Raw genomic sequence first — 17,985 nt, 5'->3', positions numbered from 1 at the left:
GGAGGCCCCAGACTGCCCTCTTTAGGTTTGCTTGTCCTTGGATTGAGGTGACTTCAAAGGCGGCACGGTGCCCAGTGCAACGGGAAGAGAGGAAGGCAGAATGCACCTCGACTCTGCAATCTGTTCCTAACAGTTTTTTGAGAGTTGAACACAACTCTCGGTGTGTGTCAGCGCTTGAGCTGTGCGTTTCTGTCTGACTGTGTCTCTGCCTAGGTGGTAGGAAGGGCCCCGGGGCTGAGGCCAGGAAGGACCTGCTCTAAGCTGATAAAGCCAACGCCCTTATATCAGGAACCCTGTGGTTTTTCTGTCTTTGGAAGCAGCAGGAAGTACTTTTCCCCCAAAACACAGCCCTGTATATTGCTCGCGGGAACAATTCGCACACATCGGGCTGGGAGACCCTGAACACCCAGGGCTGTGTGCTTCATTTCAGGCGAACTGGACACACTTTTCTCCCTTACACTTTGGAACTTCGAGTTCCGTGCCTGCCCCTCGCCTTCCGGGGATGCGCGGGGGAAGGCAGCCTCCAGGCTGGGCTGGAGAGGGGCGGGCTGCAGCCCCACCGACCCGCCGGGCGCGCGTCTGTCCGTGCCAGACCGCTCAGAGGTGCCGGCGCAGCCTAACCGTGACCTTGGCCGCGATGAGGCTGGGCGTCCGCCGGCGCGCGCCGGAGCCGCAGACCCGGACACAGCCTGGCTGCTAGTTAAGTTTTGCTGTCTTTTACTTTTCCTAAAATAATTCGGGGGAGTTTCCATCACTCTGAAATGACCTGCGAAAACTCTCCGGAGCTAGAAATCAATTAACTCAAAAAAGCATGCTGATTTTTTTTCCTTTCTTTTTGAACCCGTGGTTGGTGCGTAAAGGGACCTGTCAATCTAGAAGCCCCCTGGGACCCAAGTGAATCTGCAGAGCTGGTATTTTTAGAGACCGCGCTTTCTGAGATTCCAGCTGGTGGACCCCGAGCCGGCTCCTGTCGCCCTCAGAGAGCACGTGGATTTGCAGAATATGATGCAACCCAGCGTGGGCTCAACCGATGCAACGCGCACCGAGCTGTAGCCTGAGAAGCTTCGGGACACACAGAAGGCCAGCTCGCATCCCTCGTCAATTTCACTTTTTTTTTTTTTTTTTAACTCTCCACAGGTTCAGATGCCATTTGGCTGGGGAAAGGGATTTATCAAAGGTTTATAAATGGAGCAATCTACTAGTAAAAATAACAATCATCACATTATCTCACAGGGTGGCAGGATATTTTGTTTTTCTTTGGCAATGACCCGTAACTGAGTCATTGATTCAAATATACCCTACGAAGTACACATTTTTCTATGGAATGTCTCCCTAAGTAAAATTTGCTGGCTTGCTTCTGGATTAGGAGCCTTGTGAAGCTGACCCTGGCTGCAGGGAATTGCTTCCCATCCACGCAGGCACTCTCTGTATCCCTCCCTCCAGCAGGGATCTGGGCTGCTTTGGGCTTTGTCTTCTGTTCTGTCCCGAGCCCAGCACAGGGCTCAGAACACGGAGGCCCTCATCCACATCCACTGGGGACCCAAGCTCTTCAGCTATGAAGTGGGACAATAATGCTTGCCTTACCAGCTTGAGAATCTCCTTGTAGGGATCCAGTTCGTAAAGAAGAGAGATGCTGGAGGCTGCACGCCTCAGCCTTCAGCCGTGTCCTATCCCCTCCAGCTCGTCACTTTGCCCATCTGTGAAATAAAAGAAAGAAAACAACTTTATCAGTAATGTTAGAGTCATCATTACAAAATCGTAACATGTGTTAATTCTGGAATGTGGGTACTTCGGTGTTTGTTATATTATTCTCTGCATTTTTCAGTCTCCTGCCCCAATAAAAGAAGAGGAGGGAAAAATGTTTAAAGACTTGTAGAAAATCTGGTTTCCTGCAGTTGTACTTTCTCTGGTTCTGGGTACAGGAAAATGCTCAGTAAACCGGACTCCTGGAGAAACGAGCAGCGTTACTACCACTCATCTTGTTTCTGCCCCTTCCTTTGTTCCAGGAATTTACTAAGACCCAGCAGGAGGTTTCACCCCTACTCCCACCCCCAGCTGTTTAAGGCAGCTGTTCGCTCACCAGTCTCTTCGACTTGGGATAGAAGTTTTCTAGTTGAAGGCAGGTGAGTCCAGAATGATGTCATTTATAACGTTCTGATTCAATTTCTTCCAAACCTACCCACCCCCTGCCGCCAACGACCCCGACCTGTACTAAGCAGAAGCACACGTGTATGAAAAGAAAACTTCTATCTGTAGTCAGTCAAAATGTGCTTTGTATAACACAATCCCAAACTTTCTTGGGCTTCACAAACACACATGGCTCAAGAAAACTCGCATGGACATTTCCACTCCCCTAACTTAAAAACAGCCGAACTAAATTAAGTAACAACAACAACACAGAGTTGTTTCCCACAAAGTTTGCTGTGCTCTCACCACCAGTTTTCAGCCTGAAACAATTTCATGCTTGAGTTATTAACTTATGAAAATAGGCACAAAAGGGGAAAAATGCGAACAGATCCTCAACTATATTATTAGTCATTGCTACAGCTGACTGCATTCCGGCACAAAGCATGTTATTCTGCCCGAGTATCTCAGCTTTGAACAAAATGTAGCTCACTAATGGGTTATGCCTCGTATACCTTTTTGTAATCATTACATTGCCGTTCTCTGTAATTTATCCTGGTTTCCATTAGGCGTATGTGCGTTAGTCAGGCATGCACTCGAGCACGCGCACACACGCACACACGCACATATCTTTTAAGTCCCCTTTCATCTGTGGCTGAAAAGAAAGGTCATGCAGCTGTCAGTCATTTTAGGGAAACACCACTGTATTGATAAAGATAATATTTGGAAACCAGAGTGATGGGTGAATATGTGTGTAGATTCTGAAAATATCGGTGGTTGGGGGGTAGCAGCGTGAGTAAAGGAAGGGAATCTAGAAGCAGGCTGGAGAAGATGGAGGCGGAGTGGGAGAGTCTGATCAGGCTTACTTCGGGGGTCTCTATTCAGGAGGGGCAGCTCTGGACTGAAACTCCCCCGGGGTGGGGCGAGGGGAGGGGAATGGCATCTTTCTCACTTGCTAAGTGTGCTCAAGTCTCCTGTGTGAGCGGTGAGATTCCAGGCAAGAGCCCCGTTTGGGGATGTTTCTGGCCAGGGTTCAGAGGTGTTGCCCCAAACCAGTTTGAGTCAAATGAATAATGAAGCCAAGTTTTGAGTCTATTGATTTTCGCTCCTGTGAAGTCCAGAACGGGTCCTAGAAATCAAGGCTTTTGAGTATTAACTTCTGGAAACGACAGCAAAAAGAGCCGGTAAGGAAATCATCAGGGGAAAGAAATACAGAAGGGATATGAAAAGCCTGGAGAGGATCATGATGTCCGCAGACAAGCAGGAATCCCTAGAAGCACCTCCTAAGCAGATCAGAGGCTGGGATCCGGAAGTAGCGCCCCCGCCGAGAGCAGGGGCCCCCCACAATTCTCAGCCAGCAAGAGAAGCCCTTGGCATCTTCCCCCTGAGTAGATAATGGGATTCTTCACCAGACACTTAACCAGCCAGGAGAGGTAGCCCTTGGGAGCCAAATGGGCTCTTTTAACTCCTTTGAAGTGTTAACGAATGCTTTGATTTGGTTCTTTCCTCCTCATTAAGACAAATGTGGTACCACTTTGCCCCAGGAATCTGATCTCACCTCCCAAGCCAGCTGCCCGTCTTTCTATTCAGATGAGTCCAAGCCCTGCTGGGGGTCTCCTCCTGTCAGGTAGCAGAGATGCCTGTCTTGCTGAAGATCTCTCTGCCAGGGCCTCCAAGCCTCGTGCTGCTCTCAGGGCCCAGGACATACCACCACCAGGTCCCAGCTCACATAAAAACACAGAGGTGCTTGTGTGAACGCTCCGCGCACAATGTCCTGTGAGGTACCAAGCAAACTCAGGCATGTTAAATTTGTCAGATGCTGTGTGCTGTGGAGGGGACCAGGCTGGACAGAACTCGGAGGACAGAGCCCCCCCCCCCCGCCCGCAAAGATCTGAAATCTTTAGAGATTATGAAGCCCAACTCGGCTCTCACCCCTCTTTCACCCATGACACACTGGGGCTAAGGGGTTCCACTGGGGCAGAACTGGAGCTGGAAGCAGCTGGCATTGAACCCCTGAGGCTCATCTGCTATCATGATCCCCCACCCAAGCTCTCCCTCTCCCTCCCAATGCAGGGCAAATTCAGTGGGATGAAAGCCTGCAGACAGAAGGAACTGGGGGTCCTGTGGTTTATTCAGACGCCACTGAAATCAGCCGGGCAGCCTCTCACAGCCAGTGCCAGCTGGGGAGAGCAGGCCGGGAGGGCAGAACTCTGTGCCCCAGAGGCACGGGCTGAGCCGGTGGGGACAGTCCTCGAGATGGCTACAGCCTGTGATGGGGACCTGGGAGGCCGGATGAGCTCTGTCAGGTGGGCAATGGGAGGCTGGGAGAGGAGCCTTCTGGAGAACAAACATTCAAACCTGGGGAAACAACTCGCCTTAACTCATTGCATCTTAGTTATAATCTCCGCAGCCCACAGGATAAAGTCCTGCCAAGTGCGCATTATCTCATGGAATCCTCTCACCCATCCATGTCGGTATCACGATTTGACCCTCTCTCCCCCCTTTTCATTTTTACCATCTTAATCATTTTAAGTGTACAGTTCAGTAGTAAGTACATAAATATTGTTATGCAACAGATCTCTAGAACTTTTTCATCTTGCAAAACTGAAACTCTATACCTATTAAAGAGTAACTCCCCACTGCCCCCTCCCCCGGCCCCTGGCAGCCACCCTTCTACTTTCTGTTTCTGTGAATTCGCCTACCCTATATACCTCATGTAAGTGGAATCATACAGGATTCGTCTTTTGGCGACTGGCTTAGTTCAATGGGCGTAATGTCCTTGAGGTTCACCTCTGCTGTAGTGTGTGTCCAAATTCCCTTTTAAAGGCTGAATAATATTCCATTGTATGGACGGAGCACGTTTGATTATCCATTCATCTGTTGATGGACACATGGGTTGCTTCCGCCTTTTGGCTACTGCAACTACTGCTGCTATAAACGTGAGTGTGAAAAAGTCTCTTTGCAATCTTGCTTTCAAAGCTTTTGGCTATATACCCGGAAGAGGAATTGCTGGATCATATATGGTCATTCTATTTTTAAATTTTTGAGGAACCTCCATACCTCCATTTCCCACCAGCAATGTATGAGGTTTCCAATGTCTCCACATCCTTGCCAATACTTGTGATTTTCTGTTGTTGTTTTTTTAAATTTTAATACTAACCCTCTTCCTGGGTGTGAGGCGATATCTCCTTATAGTTTTGATTTGCATCTCCCTAATTCTCAGTGACGCTGACCACCTTTTCATGGTTTCTTGGCCATTTGTCTCCTTTGGAGAAATAGCTTTTCAAGTCCTTTGCCCCGTTAGAAATCAGATGATTTGATTTTGGTTGTTGCTGAGTTGTAGGAGCTCTTTTATACCACCCCCCTCCCCTTTTATTTTTTCTGCTTAAAAAAACTAAAGGGTCAAAGAGGTGAATAATTTATACTTACTCCAGCCTTAGGACAGGGGCTGCTTGATTCCCCAGCAGCCGGGAAAGCACCCTTACATGGGTGGCAGCCAGAGAGAGCTAAGGGCCCATCCTCCCAGCCACATGGGCTCAAACATCGTCCATTATAGGCAAACCCTGTGCTCACAGCCTCGTGAGCCACATTGCTGTTGGAAAACCGACAGCAAACGCTGGTTGCAGAGACTCAGAAGCGTGTAATATCCATCTTAATAACGGTCCCACTTTCTTATTCTTCCCCCCTCAAGGAAGGGCAGAGGGAAAACGCTGCTCGTGGAAAAATACATTTAAATGGATCAGTGCTGGGCGACCATCTGCACATCTGTTCTTAACAGGTTTCAGCTGAAACTACTGAAAATATACACAGATCTGTTTATGTGGAACCAGTTAAATATGATAAGATTTCAACTTGGAGGGTAACTATGGATTTGGTGGTGGGAACACAAAAAGCCTCCCCACGCTTGGTCTCCACACACACTCCTGATACTTCACTGTAGATGTTGTCGAGGGAATCGGATTTACTGTGAATTAAAAAGATCTAAATTACTGCAGATTAGTTACAAACAAACTCAAGATGGTCCCAGCAGCCTTTCTTTCTACAGCACGTAATTCTTGCCTCACCTCCCACGTGGGCCGAGGGAGTCCTTTGTCATCAGAGAGGAGACCGCAGCTGGGAAATCACTTGTTTCTGAATAATTCTGTCTTCACTCCTCCAACAAAGCATTCAGGAGGACGACGGCATGCAGGCTGCTGACACACAGAGTACCCAGCTGACTTCCCTCCAGAAAAACACACCGGTGGCCCCTGAGGATGTGCAGGCAGAGGGGAGGGAGTTTTACGGACCACCCTATGAGGGCCCATTGTCAGCCCGTTATAGAGATGGGAAAACTGAGGCTCTAGGATGATTTGCCCACAACTACCCCGGTAGGAGGGAGTGAGGTGCCCCAAAGGAAGAAAGATAGTTCTTCCTATCTAAATGTAACATGAGGCGAGACCACAACTCAGAGACCCACAGGGCTCCGTAGGTGAGGAGTGAGGGACCGTGGGCAGCTAATAAGAAGCTTTAGCAGACTGATACTGAGGGGTCAGACACTGTGAGCCCAAATCCTCTGTTTTTGTAAAGAGAGCCGGAAGCCACTAGATTTTTACCTGTTGGCTCCGGTATTGAAAACAAACCAAAAAATCAGGCCCTACTGTGGTTTGTGAACCCCGTGGTGGGGCTCTGGGGCCTCTGGCAGAGGCTGCTTTGGTTTCACTCATTCTCCAGGTGAGACTTGGGGTCTGACCATCAGGATTCTTGTCTCCGGTGCAGGAGGTCTCGGTCACAGGCAACGGGCGCCCCAGCTCAGCGCCCTCGTCCCTGTCTGTCTTCTAAAGCCTTTTCCTGCAGCTTCACAGGGGTCCCCACCTCAACGCCAGCACATTGAATGTGCATTCATCCATAAACATTCATCTAATAATTTATCTCTAAAACGGGACATCAGTCTATAAAATGCACCACAGGAAACCCAAGAATCGTAGTCACGTGACCTCAGAAACAATCGGCCCAAACTGACATCTGACAACATCCCTGCCACACACACACACCCCTCAGGGCCTGGGCTATGATTGGTAAGTTTTTCATTCCTGATGGACCCCATGCTGGGAAAATGCACCTATTTCTGTTCCTTGAAGATCATTTTTTTTTTTTAATAAGCAGCCCAGTGGAAAACAATTGTGAATGGCAGCTTCGTGACATGTGGATTTCTAGAACAAAGAGAATATTGCTCACACTCTATGACCTGTTCGATGACACTGAATTTTAATTACAAAATGCTCACGTGTTAAAAATTGATGACAAGGAAGGTGTGACACTAGGGCTAAAAAAAAAAAAATCAGAGAGGCAAAATATGGTTGACAGGCTGCCTCGATGATCTAGTCAATGTTATTTCACATTTGTCTTCTCTCTGTCTCTTTTCTTTTTTCATGTGAAATTTTCAGTTTTGAGCTAGAAGGCACATACTTCAAGCTGTGTAGACCTCAGAGGGGGAGGCCGGTGAAATCAGCAGAGGGTACGAGGAAGGGAACCTTATTTGCCCTCTGGGGGCCTCAAATATCCTGTGCAAAGCATCAGCTGTTGTCTTAAAGTGTCCCCTCCAAGTGGCTACTGTCCCAGGCCACCTTTGAGTAGTTCTTTGGAAGGGCCAGTTTTTCTGAGCAACAAATATGGGGCTGCTTCCAGGTGATTGGTGGATCTCAGTAGCCCGATAACTGGAAACAAATTATTTTGAAGCAATAGATCAAATGGTGTGTGGGGAGGTGCTGGATGTTCAAGCCAGCCCAAGCTACACTAGTTATAAGAGAGTTTTCTTCTGAGATGATGCAATCATTGAATAGGAAAATCCTAGTGCAGAATGCACTGGGTTTAAGAAAGGCCGTCTACAGCAGGCAAAGGTTGTCCTCTTCCCCTCTGGATGGGCCTCTGGGACATGATGTGTCAGTTCATTTGCGAAAGCCCCACGAATGAGGAGCCATTTCGCCCTAATCGCAGAGCCTTGATCTCTGGCCAAGGGGCCCCAGGTGGAAAAATCACATCCACCAGAGCCTGTGCAAGAAGGAGGCAGCTGCCCTGCATCTTGGGGGCGTGGCTCACCCTGGGACAAGGGAGCAGACCACAGGGTATTGGTGTGGCCTGAGCCTTGGCGATGGAGGTACCAGCCCCAGAGTGTGAGAGCCGGAATGCCTGCTTCCTGCCCAAGAGAACAGAGGTACAAGAGTGGGCTGCAGAGTTAACCAAAAGGTAGAACAGCGCCTCAGACCTCGCTAGGAAGAGACCAGAAGTGTATTCAGAGTCCAGGGTCCAAACCAGGGGCACGGAATAGCACATGCAAAGGCCCTGAGGCAGGACCAGCCTGAGCATAGTGGGTGAGCCGCAGCTAGGACCTAGGGGAGGTGCTGGCTGTGCACAGGGAGAAGTCAGAATTCCATTCTAAGAGCAACAAGAAGCCGCTGTCAGGTTCCAGGGAGGAGCACGCATTTCCCAACGATCATGCTGGTCTGTGAGGAATATGAGCCTCGCGGGGTGAGAAGTTGGGCTGCGGGCGATGTTGTGGGAGACCAAGGGGCTGCATTTCACAGAGACAACCAGCAAGACATGGTGGGGAGCTGGGCGAGCAGGGTGGGGGAAAGGTCCATGGACAAGGCATTTAACTCTTGGTTTCCCGAACGGGAAAAAGGACTCAATAATTCCCACCTCACAGAGGGGATGTGAGGATCAGAAATGGTGCGTGGTGCCCCCGGCCCACGACAGGTGCCCAAGAAGTGAGAGTCCCACTGTGTACCCACTGCCTCCTTGCCCTCCTTGTCCCCACGAGCACGGGTGACAGATGCCTGTCTTCAGCGGTGCCTCTTCTGACCCCTGTCCCCAGTAAAGTGGGAAGTAGCGCTGGGCAGCATCAGCGACAGGGCGGGTTTGGATTGTTATTTCTGAGAAATCATGTGCAGATTCACCAGAAAAACAGTGATGCAACAAAGCTCCAGGTTCGTTAAAAACATTCTGATAGCTAGTGGGAAGCAGCCGCATAGCACAGGGAGATGAGCTCGGTGCTTTGTGACCACCTAGAGGGGTGGGATAGGGGAGGCAGGGAGAGGCAAGAGGGAAGAGATGTGGGAACATATATATATATATAACTGATCCACTTTGTTATAAAGCAGAAACTAACACACCATTGTAAAGCAATTATACTCCAATAAAGATGTTAAAGAAAATTTTTGATGGTTACGAAAAGAAAGTTAACTGGGTGCTGATGGGGACCCGCTGAATCATCACCACCACGAAGCTCTCTGTGCCTAAGGTGACATTACTTCCCAGAGTACAATCATGGTGTTGGACCCAGGACTGTCGTTCGGGCCAGGATCCCTGCGTCCACTCCCTGCCGCACTGTCTCCAGCCCTCACCCCTGGAGAAGCAGGAGTGGGGGAAGGTAGCGGAATTTCCACGTTCTGGTCCAACACGCCCTTCTGAGCTCGGAGCTCACACCCGGCCTCGCAAACAGCGCTACACTAGGTTCTCGTGGTCCTCACGAGAGGGGGACGCTTGTGAAGTTTATTAACCGGGAAAACCGGGCCTTACCCTGTGGGGTCTTCCTACAGGCTGGGAGGGCTCCCTGGAGGAGGAAGCGGGTGTCAGAGCTGTGTGAAGGATGGGGAGCACGGGGCGGGGTTCCCAGCTCAGCGCGCAGCCTGGAGAAGGGCACATGACCAGTTTTCTGTGAGCCAGCACATTTTCCATTCTAAATATAGCCCAGGATGAGCCAAGACATCTTCCCCTCGCAAGGAGACCCAAAGTTCTGTATTTTTCAGCATTTCCGTGATGGTTGGGAGAAATAAACAGCGAGACTGAGGCTCTTCACTCCCATCCCCGATCCCGCGGGGCCCCGGGGCCTGAGGAATGATGTCCACCTGCCTTGAGAGCAGAGTCCGCCCTGTGCGAGGAGCTCTCTCTGGCCACCACCCTTTAGTAGGTACCAGGATATTTGGCCAGCCTGCATCTCCCTCCAGCAATGTAAAGCAAGGCTTCTATTCAGCCAGGAAGGAACATCCATCATCAGCCCAGGCCGCCAAGAGTGACTCTTTCTACCGTCCTTGGGTCGGTTCACCTCGGGCATCTCGGGAGTGAGGCCCAGCCTGATAGGTTTTCATTGGACAACAGAGTCCCACCTTCCTTCCGAATCTTGCTGGCGCATCAAGCTTACCCTTCCATCCCATTTCTGGAAGGTACAGGACCTGAGCCTTTGGCAAAGGGGGTACCTGCCACGGGCCTGGGGCACACTGGTGACTCTTGGCTCTGAGGTCCTTTGCTGCTTGTTTGTTTATAATCGATGGGATCTTTTTCTGTATCGGAGTGGGGCTCTGCTAATTACTGCACAAGCACTTCTGGGGGAAGTTCAAGTTTCCAGAGGCCCGCTGTTAACTCTGACAGGGCTGGTGCTTCCCAGACAGGGCGCCTGAGGGAGTCTGTGAAGATGCATTACAGGAAGCGCAAAACGCAGCGCTTATCCCCAAAGGGTTAAGGACCGAGACATGAGGACAGTCGTGTTAGGGTACATATAGCAAAGGGTGAGCAAGGCAGGCAAAAGAAAAAAGGAAGATGGAGAGGAAAAAGAAACCACATGGATACACTCCCCTCCCCCTCCGGTGGGCCCCCCCCTTCTCCCCTCCCCCTGCAACAACCCAACATACACAGACACAGACGGGGCAGAGTTAAATCCGGCACACAGTGACTACAGCAACGAAAGAAAACATATCGAGTTACGCAGAGCCCTGTTCAGATTTGGGCCTGGGCCTCCCTCCCACAATGCTCTGTGGAGGAGAACAGGCCTCCTTGGTGTGGTGTCAGACCCACGCTCGTGAGCTTTGCTCGCCTTACAACGTTCGCTGGCCCGGCCCTGGGCAGCAGGTTAATTCCCTGCCCCGCAGGTGGGGACAGATAAAACGAACCAAAACGGTGTCACAGGAGGCAGGAAACCTTTCTTTTAAAACTCACTTCACCTCCAGAGAGGAAACACGCAAGGACCTGGCTCTGGACCATAATCGGTTTTCTCAGGGCAGCCAGGAGCGGCCCGGTGGCCAGGGTAAATAAGGCAACGCGGCGGCAGCGGGGCTTCCGGCAGCTGGGGCTGCGAGGGACGTTTGAAAAGACCACTTCCTACACTCTGTGCCCAGCCCGGAGTCAGCTGTCAGTCTTGCAGGATGGAGACACTCTGGAAAAAAAGCTGGGGCCGGGGGGGGGGGTGTGGGGGGCAAGGGAGAAACCGGAGCCACAGGTGCAGCTGGCTCACCTGGCCAGAGCCCAGCCCCAAAGGCTGCTGCCCTGAGAGCTCAGCGCCCAGGAGGGCAGGCCGGGACTCCTGAAACGCAACCCGGGTAGGTTTCAGCCTCTGCCTTGAGCAGCCGGAGAGGCGGGGCAGGCTGCCAACGAGGACTGGCTGAGCCTGTACTGCGTGTGAAGCGGGGCTGGGGAAGGCCAGGTACGTTTTAGTCATCAGACAGTGTCCCTGCCAGCAGGCACTCGGGATGCCCCGAGGAGATGAGACAGCCGGTTGGCGCCCGCTGGCCGGGGCTGCACAGAGCGTCAGTACTCTCTGTGTCGCCAGGTGTGGGGTCTTCTCAAAGCCGTCCCATCTTGGTTTCCTACGGGGGCTTCGCCTGACCCGAGGGGGGCAGGGCAGGACAGAGCATCACCTCCGTTTTACAGTGGGGGAAGCGGGGCCACGTCTTACCTGGGTGGGTTCAGCTGGTGCCCGGAGCAGCCCATTATTCCGGGTCTGCCGCACGGGGCAGTGGTTCTCCCCTCTGGGTGTATGCCAGAATCCCAGGGTCATCCTCACCCTGGGGTAGCCCCCTGCCGGGGTGGGTCTGGGAGTCCTGCCCCAGGGCCTGCCCCCAGCAGGGCGATGGAGGTCCAGTGATCTCAGCTCACACCGGGCTCTGCCGCGGACCTGAGCTCAGTCTACACCTGTGATGATGGATCCTCCAAAGCTGCTTCAAACAGGGAGGGACCCAGCCCCCTGCATCCCTTTTCCTGGGACCTGATGGGTCCTCCAGCTGGGCTCCCTGTGCAGAAAGGATGCTGTTATGGGTTGAATTATGTCCCTCTAAATTAAAGGGACATGTTAAAAGCCTAACCCCCAGAAACTCAAAATGTGATCTTCCTTGGAAATAGGGTCATGGCTGATATAATTAGTTAAGACGGGGTCCTATGGGATTAGTGTGGGCCCCTGATCCAACATGACTGATGTCCTTATAAAAATAAAAAAAGGGAAATCTGGACACAGAGGCATTCACAAAAAGAGAACACCATGTGAAGACGGAGGCAGAGATTGGGGTGATGCAGCAACAAGCTAAGGAGCCCCAAAGACAGCCAGCCAACCGCCAGGAGCCGGGAGAGGCCTGGAGCACATTTCCCCTGCAGCCTCAGAAGGAGCCAGCCCTGCCGACATCTTGATCTCAGACCTCAGATCTGCAGAACTGAGACAGTAAGTTTCTGTTCTAAGCCCCTGCTTTGATAACTTGGTTATGGTCCCAGCAAACTGATAAGGATGATGAAAAGACCCAGGTGTCGTGGTGAGTTTACCTTTAAAACCAACTGTGAAGGCCCCTCCAGGTCCGTTCTATAGACACTGAGTCTACGTTTTGTTGTTGGAACGAAGGGTAGAACCGTGCAATGCAAGCATAGCCCGTGAGTTCTCAGCTCAGACCATCCCCTTAGCAAGGAGGACTCCCTTCTCGGAACTCTGACCCTGCTTTGTTCTCGACAGAAATTATGTTCTGCTTAATTCCCCCATGAGGTCTCCAAAGCAAGACAAGTATCTACTTCCCCTTCTGGACGCAGGTGGGACCCTCTGCAAGTTATGATGCAGAAAAATCCTTCTTGTCCAGCCAACTTAGAGACCCAGCCTCTTGCGAACTTCCCAGTTATCTCAACTTGTTTCCAGGAGGAGACCTGAAAACTCGTTCACATGGTGAAACTCATGAGTGATGGCCAGGAGCTTCTAGTGTTAGCTCACGCCGGTGAGGAATTAGGTCCTACAGAGCGTCAGTAAACAGGTGTGCGGGGGTAGAGGGGGCCCCCTTTGCCTCATACCCTGACCCGCTATATAGTCCTTAATGTAAAACAGCCCCCACTGTGCATCAGGCCTCGGCCTCCCTACCCCACTCCCCTCTCTCTCCAGTATCCTCACAGCCCAGTGACCCCAACATCCTCTCGAAACCTGCCATCATCCCCAGAATACTGGTAGCCCCTCCTAGTGATGGAGCTTTGGGCATGGTGGTACCTAGGGCTAAAGTCTGCGGTGCTAGGATCGACCACAAAGTAAGGCCCTATTACTGGGCTTGATGCTTGAAGGCTACCCTTCCTCCCTTTCTTTCGTTGCTCTACGCCTGAAATTGACCTCCTGCTCTACATCTGTCTCTCTTTTCAGCCTTACTGTGCCCACAGTGCCTATTGTATATGCAAGTTCTGGGTTATTTTTCCTCTGCTGAGCGTTACGGAATGCATCGCTTAGAATGTAGGATTTTCAGGGAGAGAATCTTGGTTTTATCTTTGCTCCCTCCGACAGTTTGGTGACTCTCATGTAGGAGTTACTCAGTAAAGATTTGTTGAAAGTTGATTCAACCTGAATTTCCTCTGTTCATATACTCTTGTTACCTGTTTTGGTCCCCCATCCTTCCCCATTTGGTCCCCAAATCCTTTCCTCTTCAGAATTTGGTCAGCTCATCTCTGGCTGTTAATGTTTCCTAACTTCGACCATGTAGAGAAGAGGACGAGACGTAGCCGATTTCCCATTAACTCAGAGACAAAAGAGCTCATAGACTTTTAGAGCTGGGATTCCTCAGACAATATTCAGTCCACTTCTTTGGTAAGAGACCATGGGACTCACCCGGGGTGCCATGGCTGGTTCAGTGGCAGAAGAGAGCATGGAAGCCAGGTGTTCTGGTTTGAAGGGAGGCTGTTTATCAGGTAGAGGCGGATGTCACCTGTATGGCTGGTGTGGGTGAAGGGGGTCATGTCATACACTGTTCTGGAAGGTTCCGTCTATGGGCTCCTGGACATTTCAGTTTAATCTTGACGTGCTTCCCAGTAAGTCCAGGCACCTTTGTCCCCTCTTCTCCGCAGCTGGAAGAGGGACCCACCCCCAACGCTGCCAGGTCACACAGGCGCCGTTCCAGGCAGCAGAGATGTCATTCCCTGCTCTTTCTTGCAAATCCGTGGATATGGCCGACAGGGGGTGTCCTCCATTTAAAGTGTCGTGGGGATCTCCGAGGCAGGTCTGTTTCCAACCACTGAGGCAGCAACAAGCAAAACAGTCCTGTCGGCTTAGACACATGCCTCACTGTTTTCTATCTGAGCACGTGTTCGACATCAAGAGAAGGGCTGTGGTCGGGGTAGAGGGAGCCGAAGGGAGATTCAAAGGTTCTTCAGCTCTCAAAGATGTCAACCTCTTCAAAGTTTCAACCCTCAGAGTGCTTGCAAGGTTTCATCCCACTCAGCAGGAGCGCTTCTGCCCACACTCTCGGGTGCCACGTGCGTGCGTTGAGGGACTCGGCTGTGATCCAGAAGGACGGCTAAAGGAAACAAGACGGTCCCCGCGCCACAGATATTTTCCCCAGAGGATGCAATTTCCCCTTTGGGATTTGATAAGCTCCCTAAGGCACACTCATATGCAGAGAACAGGTGATTATCTGTTAGGGAGGCCATGTCAAGCCATGGGTGGTGATGGATGTCATGAGCTCACACCTGGGGGAATGAACAGCTTCTATCTGGGACCCCGGGCAGGTGGATGCTGGTCAGAGCCAGAGCCAGGGTGGACAGGTGATCGGGAAAAAGGAAAAGGGCTTGCATCCAGTTGTAGTCAATTTCTAGCCTCCGTGTTCTCATCTGCAAATTGGGAATAATCACTTCCTCTCATGACATTTTGGGGGTTGACCAAATGACATCGTTACCTGTGAGAGTGCCTGGCACAGAGAGATGAGGGCTAGTTCTGTGGACAGGAAGGCATTCCAGCACCAGTGCCAGCTCCTGGCTGTCTTCCTTCTGAGACGGTTGTTTCCAAGGGGAAGGAACAGCAAGATGGTGCCTCCAACGAGTATAAGTGTATCAATTCCCATGCTTTGTGCTCAGAGGGTCATGTGGAAAGCGGCGTGGCAAGGTGATGGGGTAGGGCCAGGAGAGCCCAGTCTGAGTCCTGGGGTCACTGCCCACACTTTGCTACCCAGACATGTCTCTTCCCCTCCCTGGCCCTATTTGCCTGTCTGGGGACTGGAGCAGACTGCACACACACAGGGTCTGGAGAAGCTCCTGCAGAGTGATGCAAGGCACTGGAACGTGTGTGATATGGTTGTTCTTCAAGGAAAGGAACCGGGGAGGGAGGAGAGAGGAGAGAGGGGGAGGGGAAGAGAGGAGCTTTTTTTATTTAATGAAGTTTTTATTGCGGAATAATTTTAGATTTCCAGAAAAGTTGCGAAAATAGTCCAAAGAGTTCATCACATCTAGTTTCTTCTGTTGTTAACGTCTTACATTACTATGGCCCATTTGTCACAACGAATGACCAATACAGATACACTGTTAATGAAAGTCTACACTTTATTCAGCTCTCCTTAGTTTTTGCCTGATCTCCATCTTCTGTCCTCGGAGTCCATCCAGGATATCATATTACATGAAGCTGTCCTGTCTCCTAAGGCTCCTCTTGGTTGTGACAGTTTCTCAGACTTTCCTTGTTTTATGATCTTGCCATTTTGCAGGAGTACTGGTCAGGTACTTTGCAGAATGTCCCCAAATTGGGATTTGTCTCGTGTTTTCTCATGATTAGGTTGGGCTTATGGACTTCTGGGAGGAAGACCCAGAAGCTGAGTCCCATTCCCATCACATTACATCAAGGATACAAACATTCAAGATGCCTTATTACTCTTGCCGCTGACCTTGATCATCGGGCTGAGGTAGTGTTTGTTGAGTTTCTCTAAAGCTTCTTTTTCTCCCTTTCCACGCTGTACTTTTTGAAAGGAAGTTGCCCTGCACACAGCCCACACTTAGGGAGTGGGAGTTATGCTCTGTCTCCTTGGGGGCAAATTATCTATATCAATTATTTGAAATTCCACTGTGTGGAAGATTTACCTATTCTCCATTTACTTATTCATATTATCAGCATGAAATTATCCATATTTATTTTATATTTGGATTATTTATCATCCAAAACGACTTTATTTTATTGCTCAGCTTGTTCCAGCGTTGGCCACTGAGAGCTCTTCTGCATGGCTGCTGTGTTCCTTTGACACACTTCCATCATCACACATTGCTGTTTGTTTTTCTGAGCACTTCCTTACTCTCTAGCACCATAAAATGCTCCAGGCTCATCCTGCATCGTCCCTGCCCGTCCTAGAAACAGCCACGCCTCCAAGAAGTCCTAGCCCCTTTTATGGGAGGATGGTCGTAAAATCTAAGACCTGGGCACTAGGTGTGCTCATTGCTACAGGGGCATCATTTCTCTCAGGACTTCTTAGCTGACAGAGCAAGTAAATATGGGTATTTCTACCAACCCACACCTACACATACTTTGTATGCATCCGTCTGTATCTCTGTTAAGCTGAACATGAGCCCCTATTGAAGTCTCCATTGCTCTTCCTCTACCCCTTGGATCACTGCAGCCTTCTCCCCTACCTTGTCTGTAACCTCCCACTCCAATGGTGAGAAACTTGGCTCCCACAATCTGCCACCCATTTGTTTAACTTTTCAGCTCCAGATTTCATGACTAGTGGCTTCATTTTCCATACCCCCATGGTAACCAACTTTCTCGACTAGAATACAGAGATACGTATGATTCCTCCTGCTTTCGGTCTCTCACAGTCTCCCATCATTTCCAATGCAACTTAGGTGGGACCCTCTTCCGCCCACCCCTTCAGTGAGGTGATTTCATACATTTGCAATACAGTTAGATTCTTTTGTCACATTCAGCATTCCATCCCAGAACCCTTCAACCTCTTAAATCATTTTTAAAAATTTGCATACATTTAAAAAATTTCCTAAGAACTTGAATGTGGATTTTAGATCTTTCTGGTTTTCTTTTTCCTCCCTCCCTCCCTCCCTTCTTTCCTTCCTTCCTAACCTGTCTGTGCCATGCAGCTTCCACAACCAGGGACTGAACCCGCGCCCTTGGCAGTAAAAGTGCGGAGTCCTAACCACTGGACCGCCAGGGAATTCCCTAGATCTTTCTTTTGTTTCTAATATATGCATCTAACACTATGAATTCGCACTCTTCTCCTCTCTGTCACTGTAGATTAGTCTGCAACTCCTGAAATTGCACGTAAATAGAATCAGGCATTTCGTATTTTTTTTTCTCTGACTTCTTTCACTCAGAGTAATTAGTTGCAGATTCATTCATGTTCTTGCAGGTGTCAATAGTTTATTCCTTCTTATTGCTCAGTATTCCATTATATGGACATGGTACTGTTTTATTTACTTGTTGCTATACCTTTGGATTGTTTCCAGTTCTGAGCCATTAAAAATAAAGTTGCTCAATCCCACTACTGGGCATATATCCTGAGAAAACGGTAATTCAAAAAGAGTCATGTACAAAATTGTTCATTGCAGCTCTATTTACCGTAGCCAGGACATGGAAGCAACCTAAGTGTCCATCGACAGATGAATGGATAAAGAAGATGTGGCACATATATACAGTGGAATGTTACTCAGCCATTAAAAGAAATGAAATTGAGTTATTTGTAGTGTGGTGGATGGAGCTAGAGTCTGTTATACAGAGTGAAGTAAGTCAGAAAGAGAAAAGCAAATACCATATGCTAACACATATATATGGAATCTAAAATAAATAAATAAATAAATAAATGGTCATGAAGAACCTAGGGGTAAGACGGGGATAAAGACACA

General features: G+C 49.9%; 1 long non-coding RNA gene across 1 annotated transcript in view; it reads right to left on the bottom strand.

Moving 5' to 3' along the window:
• The window catches only part of LOC309833744, a 60,968-nt gene that overhangs the window by 25,040 nt on the left and 17,943 nt on the right, over window positions 1-17,985 (bottom strand). The window contains exon 2 of the long non-coding RNA XR_014297805.1: window positions 1,585-1,697. This is a non-coding gene — a long non-coding RNA (uncharacterized lncRNA). The remainder of the gene's footprint in view (window positions 1-1,584; window positions 1,698-17,985) is intronic.

Source organism: Grampus griseus, assembly GCF_964374135.1.
Source record: "Grampus griseus genome assembly, chromosome: 15".
NCBI lineage: Eukaryota > Metazoa > Chordata > Mammalia > Artiodactyla > Delphinidae > Grampus > Grampus griseus.
Note: the sequence above shows the minus strand (reverse complement) of the source record. Positions and strands in the feature narration are given on the sequence as shown.